A 6,080-nucleotide genomic window follows, 5' to 3' on the forward strand; every position below is an offset into this window, starting at 1 on the left:
GCAAAACAGAAAACAGAAAAGCAAAAACAAAAATATTGAAACCACCTTATTACCTCAAACATCAAATCATGGGCACCAATGCTTGTCTACGGTACTCTGTGTGTCCTAAGAACATTTGAACATTTACATTTGAACATTTGAGCTACTCAAGAGACTTTACAAGCCAAGCCTCCTCCCCTACCATAAAGACTTCCAGAAGAACCAAATTCATGATGTGATAGACCTGTGCTCAAGGGCTCTGAACTAGGAGCCACTCTCCAGAAGGCCCCTTCTCACCCAACTGCCCCTGCTGTTCCAAGAGAAGGGTGGTTGGAACCCAGGCTGGGAAAGCGCCTTGAGCTCCAGTCCTCCCTCAGCCCTCCGCCTGCCTCCCTCCCTCTCCTCTGTCCATGCCTCTCCTGAAGGCAGTTGCTCTCCCTCAGCCTAGATGCCCTGTGTCCTCTGCTTTCCCTGGTCAGCAGCTGCTTGGTATGCATGCTATGTCACTTCTGCCTGCCCCCATTAGGAAAATGGCTCCTTTTGACCTCTCCATGTGCCACTCAGTTGCCTTCTGGGGGGGTTGGGGAGGGAGGGAAGGAAGAGAGAGACTTCTCAGCATTTACCTAATTAGCAGTAATTAGAAGGCAGGGCCCTGGTGCTCTCCTCACAGCTGCTCCGAAGGACAGAGCCAGAAGCAAGCAGCACACATTGGCTGAGCGACCCCAGGCTGTCCTCCTTCTCTGCTACCATGTCACTCCCTGGGAAAGACAGGCATCTTTCTCCCCAAAGTCATTTCCCCCAGGTGCTTTTTCGAGGTGTGGGGATTTGGGATGCTGATTCTCAGCCTCCAAAACAGTAGCCTTGAAATAAGTCAACCAGACCCCCTTGGGGGCCATGTCCAGATGGCTCTGCCAAATAAAACACTGGTTCCCATGGCAACCCAAACCACACCCACAAGAGAGGGTGACTGTCATTAATGGATATAAGCCAAGCCTTCCCAGAGTCCCAGGAACTGGCTCCTGAGTTAAGCCTGCATCAAGCACAGAGCTTTGCAAAGTCAACCAACTGGAGTCTGATGCCACCCTCTCTCATTTGGGTCACAGTACCTTTTCAACCATTTTGAGCCAGGACTAGAGGGTCTAGAATCATGAGATAATCTGCTAGGATCTTATGGTCAGCACATCAATGCCTCCTGGGACTCTCACCTCAGCAGATAGAGTGGAATAGAGTAGCTGTATTTTTTTTTCAGGAGCGTGGCCTGCCCTGACCCCAACATCAGGCACCAGCTGTTTGGTACTGTCCATCCTGTTGTTGCTTATTAATGATTCTGATTAACCTCTATGGAGATCCATTATCTGTAAGCCAGGGAAGATACTATTAATTCCCATCTGTGTCGGATTACTTACAGTTAGTGGTTGGTACTTTTCCATGGTCTCACAACACATCTTAATCAGATGGTGAGTGGGTTTAATTAGCCGAAGTATAGGTTTTATTTTTTTATTCATATAACTACTTAATCTAATGGAAGCCTATTATCTGTGGCTTTTTTCCCATGCATAATTATTGCTGTTTTTAATTGATGGTGCATCAGGGGTTGAGGCTACAATATGGCAGCTGGAACAAGAGGTTGACCCACCCCCGCCCCAGAACGAAGGTTGAGAAAATGAGTTGTCAGGGATGCATCAAATCTCTTGTTTGCATTGGGATGTGGGCTCCCATGTGGACACTGCCCAGCTCCTGCCAAAAGAAAGAAAATGTGGTACTCAGCTGGTCGACCTCTGGGTTTAGCTACTGCTAAATGCCCTTCAGGAGCCCTGGGGTTGAAGCCAAATCAGGAACAGCTGGGAGAAATAGCTATTTGTCAATCCAATCAGATCATAAGCAACCCCAGGGCAGGGACTGAATCTTTCTCTGATCACTCTGTTCCTACAGACCCTGTCTGGATGGGCTCTGGCACCCCAGGTGTGTACCACTATTGTGCTGTGGACTGAACCCAGAGCTGAGATGGAATAAGGGGGCCTGGGCTCTCTCACAGAAGATCATTTGTCTTTAATGTGAAGATAACTCAGAAACTTTCTCCACAGAGAGGGATGGGCTTCCAAATCCAGACAGTGGCTTTCCTCTAGCTGTCCTTACAGCTACGACTTACAGTGAAGGGCCTGATGTCCAGTAGGACAGACTGCCAAACTCTCAGGGGCCATATGAGATGGAACAAGACCTCTAAGAATAAGGGTTCATTCGCCTAGATTGCTAAGAGTGGGAAGCAAGCTTGGACTGGTGCTGGCCAGAAGCATAAAATGCCAATGTCTAATTCCAGCCTGGAACTTTCTCCATCATCAGTGACTTGGAGCAAAGCTCTCAGATGAGTGAGGATGAAAGAGCTCCAATACTTTTAGTCAAGTTTCAGAGGTCATTGGCCTAAGCAGGCCAGGGGGCTTTCCTCGATCCTGGTGAGGCTGATCAGACAGGGTGTAGGGACTTCCTCTTCCTCCTCCTCTCTCAGGGTTGCTCTCCGGACTACAGCACCAGTCAGAGAAAATCTGCATGGCTGGGTTAAAAGGCTCACTTCCCTCTCCTTTCTGTGTCACAGAGAGAAGGCTGTGAAGGAAGGATGCCAAGGGCTTCTGGTTCAACTGCCTTCTCCCAGACAACCTGAGTTAAGACAAGAGGATTCCCACCCTCAACCTACCACCATGGTGGACTGTTGTTGTCGACGGTGTTGGGTTTATTCCTTCCTTCCCATTTTTGCAAAGACATTTGTATCAAGACTTCTGAGCCTGACCCACAGTCGGCAGTAGACAGGAGCCCCGGATTCCCCTTGCAGCATTTTCCAGGGTGACGGATCAGATAATGTACACTTAGCGAGTGCACAAATAATGTGAATCAGGGTTGGCATAGTGCAGTGAGGTGTAAAAAAAGCAATTTGAATTGTTCTAGGGAGACGCTAGAGCCGTACTGACACGCTTGCTCACCAGCGCTCTGCCCTGTGCCCCTCCAGACGGCTGAGCTCCAGGCTCTGGCTGGAATGGCGACAAGGCTGCCCAGTGCCTTTGGCCCCTGAAGCTGCCCCAGGGATGGAGAGATGGGAGAGGACACATGTCCCTGAATGACACGGAGCTCTGCTTCCCGCTAGAGGGGATGACTCCACCTACTGATCTCTTCAGACTCTCCTGGGAGGAGAGAAGGAGAAATGAGAAAATGAAGCCCGTGTCTTTGGACATGACCACACATTAGCAGGGGCGTCGGCGAGGTACGTGTGTCTACTTGGTGGACGCGTGCTCTGGTCTCCTTGGACGTCTGAAAGTCATCCTGTCTGTCCCCCTGATTCCAGATAGTAGTCCTGCAACAGCTCTCCCACACGGCAAACGGCTTTCAGGTTTGTTTCAGACTCTAAGGGAAGATTTCTCATCCTCTCTTAGTCACCTGTTCCGGTATCTGGCTCACCACGCCCACCCTCCAGAAGTTCTCCCCACTCCCCACTCCCCACTGCAATCCAATCCTTCAGGCAACCTTCGGTGCACACATTTTGAGGAGGGTCTGGAGAACTGGACAAGCTGACAGCAGCATGCTTTTATGTGCCCAAGCAGTAACCTAGACGCAGAGCCAGGGGCTGACTCTCCAGTTATGTAAGCAAACAGCCAGCTAGCTCATCCCTCAAGTCAGCATCCCACCCCCACACCCATACTCCTGCCTCTCACTGGCCTCTCCTTTCAGGATGAGCCATGAGCTGGCTTTGTCTAGCTCCCACATCCTTGATGACATCCTGCAAAGGGACATAGCAGAGTTCCTCCTTGTGTGAGCACTCAATGCCCTTCTCAGCCCTCCTCTCTCAATGGAGCTTGTATGAAGTTGCTGTTCCAGCTCAGGAGACAGGCTGTTTATCACTGTGATGCCTGCCCAACAGGCCTACCTGGCAGAGCCAGGACTTTCTGCAAGCCTTCCAGGCCTGTCTCCTTCATCTCCTACCTCCCGGCTCCCCCAACTCGTCCTCCCCAGCTCTCCCGGGAACAAAAGTTGCCCACACAGAAGATAGTTAATTAAATGATTCAGATTTGTTTTTCGGTAACCAGAAGCAGGCATAGATACTTTCCCTCATCCAAGCCCTTCATCAAGTCGTGCTCCATACCCAGAGCTTAGCATCTGGGTGTTTTCCAGGACCTGGCCATAGGGAAAGTGGTAGGAAATCTCTTGATTGTTTCAAATGAAAGCCGATTATTGTGAGAGAAGGAGTTTTCTGCTGGCTTGGGAAGCCGAGAGGTTTCAGGATAATGGATGGCCACCCTGCTGCCTGCCCACCTGCATTACTGACCTCGTAGTGGTCAGGCAGGGAGCCCAGCACAGATTAAGAACACAAACAAATGGGAAGACAGGACAGGCCTGGGGACAGGCAGCCTGCTGAGGGACTGGCTAAGGACTCCAGATTTTTTTTTCCCCCTCATAAAATCTAGGGACACATTTCCATGTTGTCTTTGCATAAATTTGTGTGATGATTTGCATACATTTGCATCCTTGCCTTCAAAACACCCAAACTCCCAGAATATAAAATAAAATGCAATTAATTAATTAATTGGTAGGACGGATGACAAGGCTAGCCATATGGGATTGGTAGGGGGCCCTGATCAAGGGACAGATTTTCTGGGTTGTCCCCCTAAGCCATGGTGGATCTGGGGACACGGTGCAACATGTTCTGAAGTTGTCTGTCTCCTCCATTAGACACTGGGCCCTTGAGAACAGAAACAGACAGAGCTCTTTGATCTCCATATCCCTGGGCTCTGGCACCAGCTCCTCACATGTGAGACTGTTAATCACTATTTGGAGAATAAGCAAGTCAATGACTTAGCAAGTTATTGGCTGTGCTCTAAACTTATGGTCCCAGTGCAGATCAGACCCCCTAGGGCCCACCCAGTGAAGACTTACTGGACAAGGTTCAGACAATCTCACAGTGAGAAAAACTCCTCCAGGCTTGATGAATAAGGGCACGTGTCTATTGGTGCCCAGTGGACTGGAGGTCTAGAAAGAAGTCGTGGGACTGACCAGCGTAGGTACAAGGATTCTTGGACTTGAGAAAGTCTGACTTGAGTTCGGGACCTCAACACGGCGGGCATTAGAGAGTAAAGTAGAGACTGTACATCCTCCTCTTGCTGCTCAAACCAGGAGGCTCGGTGACCCTCTGAGCCTGGAAAGCAACCTGCACACTCTTTCCATTGCCTAGTACAGGGTCTTGCTCAGAAAGGCGTCTCACCAAACTTAGGAAGGTGCCTTATACACAGCACCAGTATTTGCCTACCCCTCCCAGGCCCTACTCCTTACTTATCATTGCCTCATCTCCTCCATGAAGAATGACACCTCCTCCCTGCCAATGGGCAAAGAGACACCTTGTCGGTGGTGCTGTTCTTATACCAGTCAGGGGCAGAGCAGATGGCAGCCCTTTGTTCATCCTAGCCTGATGCCTGGCTTGGTGACCAAAGCTGTCTTATGCCTAAGACTCAGAAGAATCAAATCAAATTCAGGCAGCACAGCACAAGAGAAGGAAGACAACCAGAGACCTGCAGACCACTGTGCCACCCTCAGACTTGCCCTCCAGCACATGCTGTAGATGCCCACTCGCCACCACATCACGAAGCATGGATGAAGGATGTCACCCAGGGGCCAGCCTGCCATGTGACCAGCCTGCAGCTGGAGCTACCACAATGTGTGAGTGTGTGGTGGTCAGATGGGAGAGAAAGAGACGAGGAGCAGCTTGAGTAATTTGAAGAGATGGAACTGGAGACTTGAGGGTGGAGAGGAGTAGCCCGTTGTGAGTGGCCAAACCTGCCACCTGGGGCCATGCTGAGATCCCAGCCTGAGCTGCTGCTGAGGGCTATGTCTGAATCCATGGCTACACAGTGGGAAGGGATCAGTGTTGATGTCTATGGCTCCTATTACCACCAGAGAACATAGGGATGTCCCTAGTTGGAACAGCTGCTGGGGACCCACATTGATGTCCAGGGGCTGTGCAGAACTGGCCCCGTCCCTCACCGGATACCATGCTCTGGCTGGCTGGTTCCATTTTTCACCAGTGACATCACTCAGAAAAGCGGGCCCTGCACCTTGTAGAACTG

General features: G+C 50.5%; 1 non-coding gene across 1 annotated transcript; it reads left to right on the plus strand.

Annotated features, from left to right (window-relative positions):
• The first annotated feature begins 5,327 nt into the window (after window positions 1-5,327).
• LOC115487285 lies at window positions 5,328-5,471 on the plus strand. Its single transcript, XR_003948475.1, has one exon. It is a non-coding gene; the product is annotated as a small nucleolar RNA SNORA48 (small nucleolar RNA).
• Window positions 5,472-6,080: the final 609 nt, after the last annotated feature.

This window comes from Mus musculus, chromosome 9, assembly GCF_000001635.26.
Source record: "Mus musculus strain C57BL/6J chromosome 9, GRCm38.p6 C57BL/6J".
Classification (NCBI taxonomy): domain Eukaryota; kingdom Metazoa; phylum Chordata; class Mammalia; order Rodentia; family Muridae; genus Mus; species Mus musculus.